Raw genomic sequence first — 15141 nt, 5'->3', positions numbered from 1 at the left:
AAAACTGCTTTTTTTTTTTTTTTTTTTTTTTCTCCCCAACTTATCAATATCCCTGTAAGTCTCAGAGGTCAAATTCCATTCTCTGAAGCACTGGATTAGCTTTGTGCTGACTCTCAGCTTGCAGAAGGGAGATTAGAGCCTGTGGGAGGTAAAATGGTAGAGTTGGCTGTAGGGGCACACATTCTTTCTCTTCTCAAGGAAACAGAATGTGGATTTCTATCTGAAAATAAACAGGGGGATGCCTGATGTCCAACTGCATAATTATCCTAAGTGCAGGGAGCATGGTTTTTGGTACTGTTATCTTCTTGTTTACTGTCAGAAGTCACCATCTTGGCTTCTGTGGAAAACCCTGTGTAACTTTCTCATTCTGAGAATATTTTAAGCTGTGCTTTGACAGCTCTGTTTTCAAGGATGCTTTTCTGAGACATCAGGTGATGTGCGGAGTAGCAGGCTTCTGGAAGGGGTGAGCTTTGCTTTTTATAGATGAGCACTCAAAACAGGAGAGACAAAGATAACACAAGCAACTAGTTTGAGTAGTGGCTGTATCTGAATAGCAGCTGTATCCCTGACATTTCTGGCTTCTGAGAACAGAAGTTTCCAAGTCCAGGTTGGCTAACCCCAGACACTGATTACAGTGTTGGGATTGCAGAATGCCTGGATGGTCTTTTTCAGACAGACTACTGCTCACTTTGCTTGTAGTGTCAGCCTGCAGAACTGCGTAGTTAGGGAACAGTGTTTTACTCATGCATATTGTGTATGCTCTGTGAGCTGAAGAGCAGTGCCTTTGGTTGTATGTGTGCTTGTGCATAGCAGGTAAGAAGCACGGGCAAAGCAAGCAGTTTGTTCACTGAGAGGTTAAGGGATGGCTGTATTCTGTGGGTTATTGGTACTTTACAGAATCACAGAATATCCCGAGATGTAAGGGACCCACAAGGATCATAGAATCCAACTTGGGTAATAATATCCTATTATAATAGTGAGCAGATGCGACAGTAACAAAGGAGGACTGCAACTTTCTGGAATCTGATGTAGGATCAAAAAAGGTGGAGTTTTTCCATTGGGATGCAATTCCATTTGATTTACTTTTTAATATAAAATTGTAGAGAAAATACTTCATATGTGGACACAGTCTGTGTATGCAGGTACAAGCAAACTGGGTAAAATGTAGCAGGCAGGATTTGGAGACAAAAGAGTTGCAGTGAAGATGCTCTCTGATCAAATTTTGTGGCTTACCATCTTCTGGAGAAGGAGTTAGCTGAACTTGCGGGGAGGTGGCTGTGATGCCTGTTAGCGAACTTCAGCTAACTTGTATATAAATGTTTTCACAACCCAGTGGTAACCAGGAGTTGTGTGTCTCAGCATGTATAATGCTGCTTTTCTGTATTAGATCAGAAAAATACACAAGCTGTAGCCTCTGTGTGAGGGAGGCTTTGATGCTGGGGGTAGGGGAAGACTGTTCCTTCCACTTGAAGGAACTGGGAGATAACTACTTTTCCTTGCTCTACATATGCTGCTGTGTATATCAGCCAAGCAGTCCAGCTGTGTGCAGTGTGGGACCTGCTGAGTAGGCTGGTGCACCCTGCTGCTCCCTGCTTACACTGTGTCTGCTAGCCGTGATAACCTGGGTGTCTGTTCTGCAGCGTAGACAAACTTTTAGTCCCTGGTGGCAGTCCTGTCTGGCTGCTGCAGCAATCTTTCACACTAGCTAAGGTTGTTCCCTTGAATGCTGCTCTTTGGCTACAGCCTGTTCGCATCCGTGCAAAACCTGATTGCATCCAGTCACATGCATGCTCAGGTATTAAAGAACAAACACTGGGGTTTGCAAATGGCTGAGGATTGCTTAAAGAAGAAATGGTATAGGAGCTCAGAGCTCCTAGAAGCCCTGAATTAGACCGTCTTGGTGGTGGTGGGAAAGGGTGTAGGTAGGAGAGATCATTGGGTTTTGTTTGGGGAAGATTTTTTGATAATCTGCCTTCCACCATGTGCTCGAAGCTACGCTTCGCTTCTCTGACCACGGTCCATTAGCAGTCTGGTTCTAAGAATAAACGCTCTGAAGGAAATGTGCTACTTTTATTCTAACATTTAATCTTGGCTTATGGTGGGCTCTATCAACCTGCTAAAAACAGCACACCACCTTTCTCTGCCATAGATTTTACAAGTCAGCCTGACCCCAGAGGCCTGGCATTTACCACAGGGTGGGATGGATAGTGTTTCTGATGGAACTGGAGCTCTTGTATTAGCTGCTGTACTGGACTATAGTAAAAAGGCACATGTATCCAAGAGATTTCAACTTGATTACAGTTGATGAGGTGTCCAAATCCCTAGGGCGTGTTGTTACAGAAGCAAAACCTGGTCCCTGGTCACTGAATTAAAATGAAGTGCAAAAGCTAAGTGAATGTGATCCAGGAGGAAGAGGATCAGATATCACAGGTATGAGCTTTGTATGGCACATGAGTGGTATGCTCTACTTGGATGATTTAATGCTAGAACAAACCTGATTACCTGTTGTGCTGGTCTGCTTCAGTATCGGTGTTTTCTGTATGTCACTTTTGTCAGGTATGTAATCCTAGTGCCCTAACCTTTTTGATGCTGGAAACAAATACTTAAACTCCTGAAGAATACTTCTACTTTTGCTGCAGGTGGGGGGATATGGGATATCTGCCCTTCTCTAAATCCATGTGTAAATGGAGGAATTGGAAATATTCAGAGCCGTATTCAGAGCTGTCCATAGTACAATTCAAACCACTTTGTTTGCAGTCCCAGTGCTCTGTTAGGTAACAATGTGGGGTTCAGCTTCTCTACACACATTTGTTCCATGGCAGACCCTCGTTCTGATGATACTAGGTCTTATTTGTAGTTTCTACATCTGCAGCTGTTTAGCTGTTATGTGTGGGGGAGTTGTTGGGTTTGCAGCCTCATTATCATTCCTTTAAATCTCTTTTAGATTGCCTTGCAAAATTACACCTGATCTGGGAGACGAGTTTCTACAGGAATGGCACTGAGGATGGATTGGAAAGCACAGGGAAAGGAAGATCCCCTAAAGAGGGGAGCTCCTGCTTCGTGCCCTACAGCCAGAAGAGGGTTAACAAGGCACACAGCTCCTGTGCAGGCAGCGTGTGTACTTGGCAGTGAGAGATGTGCTACAGTGTGAGAGGAGGAGTGGAGCAGCTCTCGGCTCTGTTTGCTGCCTGTCACTGACCTCACATCTCCGGAGCTGGTGTCCTGTTCACAGCAAAGGGTCCCCTCCTCCTGAGCCCGTATCCTGCCTCTCTGGATGGGGATCTTCCCTTCGCATGGTGGCGTCTGACTCTGGCTGCTGCTGTGAGATGCTGGTGCTGGCTGGCTGATGAATGAGTGCCCCTCCAAGCAGAGCCAGGTAAGACAGCCTTACATTTGTTGCCTTACTCTTGTCCCCTTTCTGGCCAGCATCTGGCTCAGGTAACCCTGGGAGTCCGCGGCAGTACTGTAGGCACGGGATTTGGATGGTCTGTGGGAAAAAATCACTGTGCTGACCTCTTAGCATGGAATAAAAAGTGTAGGTCTCTGGGGACATCTCCCCTCTGAATGTGTCCTGGGGGGGGGACTTGTATCATTTTACCTATGTTTCTTGGGGCATTGAGGTTACTGCAAGTCAATAGTAAAGCTATTAACATGGACTGTTGAAAAGGCTGTGATGGGAAAGATCGCCTTATGTATTTGAAGAGAGATGAAATTTGGTTACCTTTCACCTCGTTTTATAAGATCTAACTGTCTGAGATATGTCTTTGGGAGTCACAATACTAAAATACCATGGAAGAATGGAATTCATGTTACTTCACACAGGAAGGATGATACTTCCCAGTAGTATATTTAGCAACACAGTATTTTGTGGACCTCCTGGATATTGCAAAACATTATGCAGATACTGCTTCAATTTTACAATCAAGCTCCATGCTCCCTGCACTCATCTCTTATTTCTTTAGGTCTTTTCCTCTAATTTTATCTGTTTTTTTGTTTTGTTTTGTTTTGTTTTTTTTTTAAGTAAAAAGCTTTTAGCTGTTAATGTGTATTCTAATGTGTATTCTTAGTCTGCGCATGTTTGCCTTGGAAGTAGGCAAATGTGAGTTCACAGGATACTGAATGCAGCAGGTTAGTCTAGCCCTCTCATTTGGGTCATGTCAGAAAAGCTGTGACAACAAATTCAGTCTGACCATGCTTCGTAGCTAGCAGTGTGCTCTTAAAAGGAACCTGAACAAGGCTGTGAATGTCCTGCATAATTCATGAACTCACTGTCATATTGTATGAGAGGAGGCATTACTTTGCAGAGTAAATAAGCAGTTGCCAAAATTCCTTGCCGGAGTATGAGCAGAGCAAGGCAAGGATTTTGGCCACACTGATTACTCACTGAGTATACTTGGCTCATAAAACTTACACCTTTCTCAGAAGTGGGCTTTAGGCCTCGAATTGTGACAGTATTAGCCTTTGCTAGCTGGTTGTGATTCTATTAATGGTTTTCCAATTTTTGAAATGGAAGGGAAAGACAAGATTTGTTAGTCCTGTATGGTTGTAAGTATTGAGTGAATGCAGAAGTAACAAACTTCATAAACCATTAAAATTCTGATTGAAACTTCAATCTCAAAGAAAAACAGATGAAGCATTGACTTAAGATCTAGGAGGCATTCCCCTCATTTTTGGCTTAGTATCTTCTGCAGCTACTTAGTGTCCTGTTGCATATGGCAATTGCAAGCATGTAAACAGCAGTGAAAGAGCACTGCAGTTTGAGGGGAGCTGATCTGCTTCTCTTTCATCTATCTAATAAAAACTTAGATCATGTGATGTATAATCCTTTGTGCCTATGTGCACGTTTCAGGAGGATGTTCTGAAGCAAATGGGAGAAACTTAAAATCAATAAAAAGATCAGAGGTGTTATGTTAATGTTTTCTGCTTTTGATCTTTCCCAAGTAAGCCTAAAACTATTAGGAAGATAATAAGAGATTTATTATAGAACTATATTAATTTTCATAAATTAAAGTATGCTCTTTTGTCTGGGTTAGAATGGTTCATTTTTTTTTTTCCCTTTGCAAATTGTGTTTGGTGGGTACCAGTGACAAGGCTAGCTCAGGTCTTGCAAATCTGGAAGTTCAAGGCTTGAAGCTCCTGTTGACTTTCCCTCACTGAGTATGGAAATATGGGAATAAATATTCCCATTTTGCTGCCTGTGCTGGAAAGAAAGCAGTCACTTATTCCTTTTATCATTAGTTGTCTTTTGACAATATAAATGTTTAGCAGTAAAATTCATGTGGTTTAGCTATTTTTCACTAGCAAATCTGAGTTCAAGGACTCTTAGCAGACAGGACTTAGGAGGGAGCCCAGAGGACTATTAGGAGGGAACACCTCATGATGCTTGAGGGCCCTGTGTGCCAAGGCATGCTGGTTAGGTTAATGATAGACTGTGCAAAAATCTAATACCTGAGGTAACAACAAGGGCCTGAGCTCTCTATTACAACAGTATGGGAGTTTCTGGCTTTCACTTACTTAACACCAGCTAAGAATGCATATTACTGCAGTACAAAATACCACTGTAGTTACCACCCGCTGTCTGCCTTAAAAATCCACTATGGGTAGAGAAATGCTTGGAGTTCCCATTTTTGAGAGGTGGCCCTTGATATGGAAAATGGAGAATCCCCTCATTAGCCATTAGCACTGATGCCCTGGAGCAACAACAGTTGGTTACAGTTGTCACTGGAGCTGCTCTGTGCCCTCCCTATGAAACAGAGCGCTCGCTGGACCTGGAGAGGTGTTATGTAGAACATGGGGTGAAGGAGGAGACAGGAGGCAGTAGCATATAAATGTGTGTGGTGGGGTGGGGAGATCAACCTTAAAGAAAAGACAAAACTGTTAAATTTTGGGGATGTATAGGAAAACTTAAACTTTGGGGAATGTATAGGCTTTGAATGTCATGCTGCCACATGCTCCATCAAACACCGTGCCTTACAGTTGGTTTAAGTGTCTTTTTTGCTTAAATTTCACTAAGGAAAAAGGGTTCTGCTAACTCACTTGAGCAGGAATGTGGTTTGTGACCTGGATGATCAGTACAGGCTGTAATACCTACCACAGGATGCTAACTAGCAAGGGAGTTCTAGAGCTAGGAGCTATTTATGGAAAGGCTGTGCTTGTTGCCAAAGGGCAGAAAATGTATAATTCTGATTACCTTGCATCTTGAAGAAATTCTGAATCTTGGAGGCAAAGATGTAATTCCAAGGAAGTGGTCTTGGCTGCATTTAAAGTACAAGACCCAATAGGCAATAATCATATTTAGTTGCACTTCCAATAAAGGTTTCATTTATAAAAGACAATTCATAGTTGACTTTTTTTTCCAGAAAATACTATTCTTGTAGCTGGCTTGTAATATTAGAGGTGAATAAGCAGTGAGTTCAAGAACTTGTTCAATATAGCTGCTTAATATTTTGAAGTATCTGCTCATTTTTTGTGTGATTTAGAAATAGCTAAACTATGGCTATATTCCCACTTTTTTTTTTTTTTTTTTTTTTTTTTTTTTTAATAAACAGGCTTCAAAAGCCAAGCTTTACTCATTTCCATTCTCCAAATTTGATAGAGAAAGAGGTGCTGGAGTTCTGGGCTCTTGGTTAAGGAAGAACTTGAAACTCATTTGGAGTGAGCTGTAAGGTAAAACAGCAACAGGAAGAGGAGCCATAGAGGAAAACAGTGACAAGGCTCAGGTCTACTTGACCTGAGGAATGCAATCATACTCATGAGCTTTCATGGCATGTTTTATTTTTGGATCAAACCCAAGTCTGATTTTAACACTGTAATTGTCAATACATATGTTCTGTGCATTATGCTTAAATGCTCCTATGCCCACTGCTTGTGTGTGTGGCAGAGCAAGATGCTTCTCTTTCCTACTGTCATGTCATGTATGCTGTATTCTGCCTTCCCGTGAACTTGACCTGTGTGTATAATTCTTCTAATACAGATAAATGCTCATTGCACCATTCACTTCATGTCTGTCCGAAGCTGCTTCATGCACAGCACTGTGGTACACAAGTTTACTAATAAATTGCTGCAAGTTTCAGAACAGCATTGTATACTGCAAAAAGTTTCTACAGAAATTAAATGCCAATTTGAACTCTCCCCTGTTTCTGTCCTCTGATAAATCTTGATTGGAGGAAGCGGGTGCAGAAGAGGTTAAAGGCATTGTTTTAGTACTGGATCTCTAAGTTTCTTTATAGGATATAAAGTCAGTATAGAAACTGAACTGGATCCAGTGTGCAGTCAGTAACTGGGTACATATGCTGAATTTCATTGCATTTTAGATGTTGAAACTAACAAGTGTGCAAATTAAGCTTGTTCTTGATCTTGTAGTCCTGTAGGCTGCTGTCTAGCTCTTCTGTTCATGAAAAGCAGGATCAAGTCTGATGTTCTTATAAGGGAGATGAACACCGTGATCTATATTTTAAGCTTTACTTAAAGATAAAATGACCAGCTGGTTAGAGAGTTAGCAATAGGACACTTAGAGGCTTGTTTTGGCCCTGCTCCATTGTTGACCACTGGATTGCCTGTAAGCAAGTCATTTCAGGTCAGCTGTTTTATGATATGCTGGCAGCTGGGTATCTACTGTTGAATGTTAGTCTTGCTGGTCCTCAGCTGCTGGCAGGCAAAAAGGGGATAACAGCAGCATCCTAGAGGATGTTGTAATGATAAATAGCAGATGGAGGCTATCTGGCTCTCATTACAACTACACAGAATAACACCTTAAGTAGTTAGTCTGGAAGCAATAACCCGTCTAGCACTATGGATTCTTTTTGCTCTAGAGTGCTTAGATAGACTTCACACTGTTTCTCACTTGTGGCTTTACCAATGGCTGCCCATAAGACTTCACATTCTGCACCCCTTTAATTAGCTTTGAATACTGTCAGACTATTTCTAACAGCTTTCTCATGTACAGTTATAGGATTTGACTTAAAAGCTGGATACAAAACAAAAAGGTAGCCCTGTTGCCTGTGGCAGCTCAGTGCCTGCTGATGTGCTGTTCTGCTTCAGAAAATGCTTCATTGTTTTTGTTGGAGTTGGTTAGCCTTGCACAGCAGTGCTGTGGGTTTATAAGTCCCTGATTCTGCAGTGTGTTACGCTAGTGTTGCTGTGGAGTCTCCTGAGCACTGAAAATGTTGCTGTACAATCAAAATCTCATATTCTACCACTACAGGGTCCCCAAAATGTGGGTGGTGACCAATGTGGACTTCAGTGTCTCCTATCTGTAAACGAACATAGGTGTCATGCTTTTCAACTGTATTGCCAATATAGTTATCTATTTCCCATTGATCCACAGCTTTATTTCTGTTATCAGCTTGATGCTATTTCCAACACTTTTCATACATGCCCATATCTTTCTGCCTCCTCTCCCACTTAGTTTTTCCACTCTTAGCTCTTGGATGTTGGGCAAGATGGACACCAAGCAATTGTTTTTTATAAGGGTGATGATACTTGGGCTTTAAATGGAGTGAGTCTTGTAAGGGATGGAAAAAGTCATGCTTGTGGGCATGTGTCTTTATCTGCAAGAGACAAAGGAGAACTTGGTGTGTGTGTTTTAGAGATTGCTGTGGAACATCTTGCCATGCTCACAACTTGGTGAGGGCAATAAATTAGAGGGACCGTACTGTGTTCTAGCCTTGTAGTTGCCATGTTTTCTGTCATGGTTAGCTATGCTTTCCTATGATGTACACACCCAAACTGCGTTTTTCTTTTCCCTGCTTTTTCCTGTGAGATAAATAGATCATGTAGTGCTAATTGCTTCCTATCTATACTGCATTGGAAGGAAGAGGGATTGGAAATGCTGTTCAGAGCTAACTATGACCATATTTAGCCCTGGCATGATCCAAGAGAAGCTAATGTAAAAGAACAAGCTGTCATCTCTCCCTGTGGTGTGACACTCATCATTGTGACACATGACACAGTAGAAAGGGCAAAGACCCCCGAGCTGTGGAACCTTGCTGCCCTTTGCCCTTCAGCAAAGAGGGAACACATCCTGAAAGGAACAGTTTACATGATGTGACAGGCTTGGTTTTCGGGCTAACTGTATAAAATATGGAACAGAGCATGCACAGGGAAGGAAGATGTCTTTCCACAAGCCTTACTCATCTGATGCTAAACCAGCCAGGTAGCTCAGAAACTACTGCTTAGAGAGATCTTAGCTTTTGGCAGGACTGAGCACAGCTGGGCAGGGCAGTGAAACCAAAGGCTCCCTGTGCTGGTGTAGGCTGTGGCGCTGATTGAGTGTGAGGTTTTGCAGCTTTCTTGCACACGTTTCCATTTCTAACTAGGTCAGTTACAGTAACTCTGCCTAGTTATCAGGCCTAGTAACTGCAGTATAGCCACATGCTTTCTCCACTTCAGTTCCTCTTCTGTGAATATAGGATATCTTTCTTTCATTGAAAGCAACTTTCATGTGGAAAATCTGCAATGGGAGGTCAGGAAGAACGGTATTAATATGCTTGTATGTCCTAGTGTATGTATTAGGTTATTTGATGATACCATAGAAGAATTCACTCCTGGAACCCTGTAACTCTTTCTTTACAATTTTCATTAGCTCTGTGGCAGGGAAAGAGGACAAATAGGCTTAAATATCATCAAATAATCAGTATTGAAATACAAGATTAATCAAGGAACAGCTCTGCACTGCTGTGATCGAGATAAAACTGCAGTGAGTCCAACTAATGACTTGCTAGTTGGCTGAGGCGGGCCCTAGGAGAGAGCACTGCTGGGTTAATATGCTTTTTGTCCCCAAATGATTCATGATCTTTTCAGCTTGCAGTATTTGCAGGCAGAATATTTGAGTGCTAGAAAGGCAAGGAGATTGAACTACAGACAGAAAATTGAGGGAGAATTGAGGGAGGTAGATGAGGTATACCTGTTCCATCTTATGTTCCTTGAAACAGTTACTTAAATATGTGAGGTTGTCTATGTGCAAGGCTCCTGATTGGGACTTTGGACTGCAGATTTTAGAAACAACTTGAGTGCAACTATCGTGAGGCAGAGGGCAAGTTCAAATAAAGGAGGACCTTATGCAAAGGTGGCATCTTCCAGACTGCACGGAACAGCCCACATGACAACATCTAGCATGAGAAAGGGCTAAGAATATGGCCTTTAAATGTATCTGTGAAATCTGCAAATATGCATGCATTTGTCATAAATGGTTTTAAATCAGAGGGAGTTGTACTGTCCTGAAAACAGCTGCTTTTCTAGACATCTGCTAACTATTATTTTTTTGTAGTATAATGGGTTACATTAAAATGTGCTGCTGCCTTCAAGAAAAAAGAATTGCCTTTGCCTAAGGGACTACTCACACATGGAACAATGCATACTTTTATCCTGAATTAAAGAAAAGTTCCTGTGGAGAGTGAGAGACATGGTGATCCTTTTTTTAATTCATTAGGGTCTGTCTAATCCTTAGAATCCTAACATCTAAGTCTTAAGGCTGCTGGCCAGGATACTGGTATTACTATGCTATAAACCAGAGGCAGGTTTCTTTGAGTGTTTTAAGGTTCCAAGAGAGAATTTCTCAATTTGGGGTGCACAAACTCAGCACTCTGCTGGTGGCACCTATGGATGCACCTCTGCATAAATGTTGTCTAGCTATCAAAACAGCTTGGTAAAGACCAATATTCTCACATATGTATCGGAGCAAAATCTTTTTTTTTTTTTTTTTTTTTTTTTTTTTTTTTTTTAACTTTCATGATAATATTGATACACTTGGATGCTTTCTTTGAACACCAGTGCCTTGCACCCCCAAGCCGGCATGATGCTTTGTACAGTATGAGTCTGGGACATTTGCATGCAGGTAACCTTTTATTAAAAGCTTCAGTGTCTGAGTTAAGCATGATGAAGACATGCTTCAGGTATTGTGGCCTCGGAGCAGTGACTGCGAGCTTTAAAAGGACACTAGCATGTTTTGGTAGAGCTTAGGCAGGGCAGAGTTGCCTTGTTTTGTGAGCTGATAAGCACCTAAGCTAGACATCAACTGCAGCTTGAGTTTATCTTCACCTGCTAAGCCCAGGTACTGTGGAGACAGTGGTGTGATGAGGTGAGCGGGGTATCTGTGATACCAAAAATAGGAGCTCTGTGCCTCGTAAATAGTTACTGCAAGCAGAGCAACAAATAGGCTTGAGCCCTAGGTTGCTCAGAAGTCTGTAAACTTCTGATGCTGTTCTAAGAAAATATGAAATACGCATTGAAGTGAAGCAAACCTCCTGCAGATTCCTTCTTCCTCCTGTGCTGAGACTTGAATAAAAAGTATTTAGAGGTAAACAGAATGAGACACTAACCAGATTTATATTTATCACCTGACCCCTGTCTGTTTCCTTCCTTTGCTCAATTTTAAAACCATAGAATTGTTTAGGTTGGAAAAGACAAAGTCTGCAAGTCCACTCATCATCTAACACTACCAAGTCATGGCTAGGCCTTGTCCTGAAGCACCATGTCCATATCTCTTAAATACTTCCAGGGAAATCTCACCTGATGCAACTTCAGTCTGACCTTTCCGCTGTCCTTTCTTTGAAGTCAGTATACCTTTCCTCACACTTGAAATGTTTGTGCTATGTATGCCTGTTAAGGTCAAACCCATTTAGTGTTATTGGTTTGTCCTGCAATTGCACATTCTAGGAAGAGGAGTGAGACTTAACCTGTACTAGAACTTACCTTTCAGCTATGATGTTTTGCCCTAGCTCTTCTTATAGCTTATGGGCATCAGGGCTTTTACACTTCCCCTATGCTATGCATAAGGAAACTGGTGTAGAAAGGGCAAGTAATTTGTGTCAAATGAGGCATGCCTAAATGTCATGTTATGACTTGGGATTCTCCTTTTGTTAGCACAACTTCTAAGCATTGCTTCTAAATGACTTGCAACTCGTTTTAGCTTCCTGCTGAGTGTCCAGAGCTACATTCTCTTCTCATAACGTCTACTCTCTGTTAGGGACTCCCTTGGGTCACTTTCCCTGTAGGGTACTTAGAAGAAACAATGAATTTTCTTTAATATACTAAAAATGCCAATGGGTTGTTTGCACAAACTTGCTTTGACAAGCTCACAAGCATCAGTTTGGTAATTCTTATGTCTTTTTGTGAATTCTGAGACTTCGTTGAAGTGAAAATAGAATTTGGAGTTGCTGTAACCTCATCCTGAGCATTCAGAGCATAAATACTGAAAGGCTCTGACTAAAGAGCAAGTTTACCTGGATTAGGAGAGATTATACTTAATAGCTTGCAAGTAATAAGTTCAGCCTTTGTGCTGAAAAACCCAAAGTACCCCAGTCAGGATTAGCAACAGACTCTGTAGAGAAAAAAGTTTAAACAATTTGTCTTCTGACAATGCCCAGTCAGTGATCATTTCTTTACTTAAGACTTAGAGACTGTATGCTAGAAAATGCTGTTGAAATGGGGCTACTTGAGAAGTGGGTAGTAGGATAGAGAAAATCAGCAACTCTTTGTTGTGCCTGGTGTGTGATTGAGATATTCTGCATGGTTATGTCCAGTCCTCATGAAAAGCATGGGAAGGACTGCTTTTTTTAGAGAAAGTTCCACCCTTTGTGCTGGGAAATGGTTACAGAAGAATCTGTTTCTGATCACCAGGCTGGAAACTGCAACCTGGATCTGAACATGGCCTTTGCAAATGGTCCTGATCCTTATTTGTGCCTCAACCCACACCCTTCTCCTACCTTTCCACCCTTAAGTTCAGCTGTGTTATGACTGAAAGAAACCTCCACTTGATTCCCTTAGTTCATTTTTATCTCATTATTCCTTGTTTCACACCCTGGAGACCTCTTTAAACAACTTCAGTTGCATGTTTTATCTTATGAGTCACCACAGTCTCTGTAGCTGTCATCTGGCCAAGATGTACATACTTAAACTTCTTATTCTAGTGGAGAAATTGATGAAGTAGGCTATTCTTTCTGAGTATTCTTTGCTTCTACCATTTTTTTTCCTACTAATATTTAGACTTTCCTGGCTCTGGGGAACCAAATACTTCAACCAGTATTTAACATTCAAATTCCTAAGTTTTGCCCGGTTGGCAAGATAAAATCAGTAGACTAGAGACAAAAATTTTGCAGGTCAAGGAAACATCTATAGTCAAATGACTTGGTTCTGTGATGTTTTACACTTAGTGATATTGTCTAGTTTCTTCAGTGATTTTGGATTGCTTGTATTCCAAAATCAGTCACCAAATCTGTTCTATCTTGTTCATTGGCTTTCATTTTAATTTGTTTGGTACAGGATAGGAAACCCATATGCAGTATTTGTCAATAATTTTATCTAAACTGAACATCTGCTCTTCCTCACCTTTGCCAAAGAAAGCACTGGGGATCTAGACTAGATAGAAATGAATAAATCCTACTTAGTAGCAAAGCAGTCTGTCAAAAGACTTTCTCCTTTGTACCACAAGGGAGGGAGAATGAAATGTGACTACTGTTACCTTGGTAGTCCAATGAGAGAGAAGGTCCTGATTTTATTTTAATAAGACTTTGGGGTGCCAAGTCAGATGTACCCATGTACTGATTTGTCACCTGGCCAAGCTGGATGACAGTGTCCCTATAGCTTTAACTTTGAGAAGTTTAAAGGCAGTTTCATCCTCTGGACTGGGAATGTTTCAACCCCTGCCCTGCTCGGAGGCTACTCAGCACTTGCGTTTTTTGGCAGCTTTTGGAGCTGAGTGTACCGTGCATGCTGTTCTCAAGGGCTGCCCATGAGCTAACAAGCCCTTAGAGGTCTGGGATTCCTGTGCTCCATTTCCAAGCCCTTGCAATCTTGTAGCTGGAGTAAGCAGATATATCTGACCTGATATAAGTTGACTATTTGTGTGGGTAAGCCTTTTATCTCTTAATGCATCTTTGAGGAAGGGTTAACATTCAGAAAGATGAGGGCCTAGCTTCTGTATGAGCTCTTGGGCTCTAATGCTGAAAAAATAATTGCATTGCTCTTGTGTAGATATCCCAGCATGTGATGGAAGAAATGAGCACAGAATTTTCTAGGAGTCTGAAACTTTAACTGAGACAGGAAACAAAAAATGAACTTTTCAACTTCAGTAGTGCTTTATATGCCAAACCATCTTCCCCTTTCCCGGTGGAGTGTGTTTGGTGTTAGAGTGCAGATGATACGGATTGCAGCTGGGGGACACAAAGCCAAGCTCCCCCAGCTCAAGTAGCTGATGCAGCTATATTGAAATCATTGGAGCCATTCCACTTTATGCTGGCTAAGAACTTTTGCCTGAATGATTTGTTTTTTAATGTGGTCCTGCAGGGCTGTCCAAGTCACTGCAAGTCTGTGCCTTTCTGTGGCTACATCTTTTCACTCACTGTCTCCTTTGAGTAACTGCAGAAATTGAGGCTGAGCAGAGTGGGCCAGGTGGTGTGACTGATGACAGTATTTCTTTCGGTATGAAGAAAATACATACAAGGTAAAAAAAAGAGAGCCTTCCAGAAAGGAAGTGCCCTTTTAATCTTGGTGGCTGCTGTTACCTTGACTTTGGAAGTGAAAAGGGAGATGGCTGAAGATCTCTGTGTACAAGGCTTCACAGTGGCTGTGCATCTCAGGACTACACAGGCAATAAAGGAAACCTTTCAGTTGATTTAAAATAAATAAATAAATAAATAAAATGAAAACTTTCACTTAAGCTGATGTCTTTTAAGTACTTTGGCTCAATATCCAGGCCCTTGAAAACCACCCCCACAGTGACATGGCACAGTGGTTTTGTTTATTCCTAAATGCAGCATAGCTTTCACATGCCTGTTACTGTGAGATCCTGCAGTGGCTGCTTTAACCTGCTAATTTTAAGAGGCAATTGAGTTGAACAAACAGGGGTTTTAGCTTTTTTTTTTTTTTTTTTTTTTTTAGCTTCCCTTCCCTCTCTTATAAAATGTAGGAATCTAAGTAGTTTAACAGTGCTGCCATGTCAGCCTGTCATTCTTCTAGGATGTTTTTTGATTTATGTTTTCCTGTTACTTAGTGAAAGCTTAAATGAAATTATTCTGGGCTATAATTTAAATGTCAAGTGTAATTATTGCTGAAATGATCTGCTTACTGGTGCACTTGACTCCCTGGAGACATCTCTTTATAGAACCCTAGAACCATTTAGGTTAGAAAGGACCTCCTAAGATC

At 41.5% G+C, this 15141-nt stretch overlaps 1 protein-coding gene across 9 annotated transcripts in view; it reads left to right on the top strand.

Annotated features, from left to right (window-relative positions):
- The window catches only part of GRAMD1B (GRAM domain containing 1B), a 147133-nt gene that overhangs the window by 15593 nt on the left and 116399 nt on the right, over positions 1-15141 (top strand). For 2 of the 9 annotated variants that reach the window (XM_035346307.1, XM_035346306.1), the window contains exon 1: positions 2966-3376. The gene's annotated coding sequence lies outside the window, so the exon portion shown is untranslated. Of the gene's footprint in view, positions 1-2944; positions 3377-15141 lie in introns of those variants that run through there. The other 7 variants (XM_035346320.1, XM_035346305.1, XM_035346309.1 and 4 more) reach the window with 7 other exon arrangements.

Source organism: Oxyura jamaicensis, chromosome 24 (genome assembly GCF_011077185.1).
Source record: "Oxyura jamaicensis isolate SHBP4307 breed ruddy duck chromosome 24, BPBGC_Ojam_1.0, whole genome shotgun sequence".
NCBI classification, from domain to species: domain Eukaryota; kingdom Metazoa; phylum Chordata; class Aves; order Anseriformes; family Anatidae; genus Oxyura; species Oxyura jamaicensis.
This window is presented reverse-complemented; position numbering and strand designations above follow the sequence as displayed.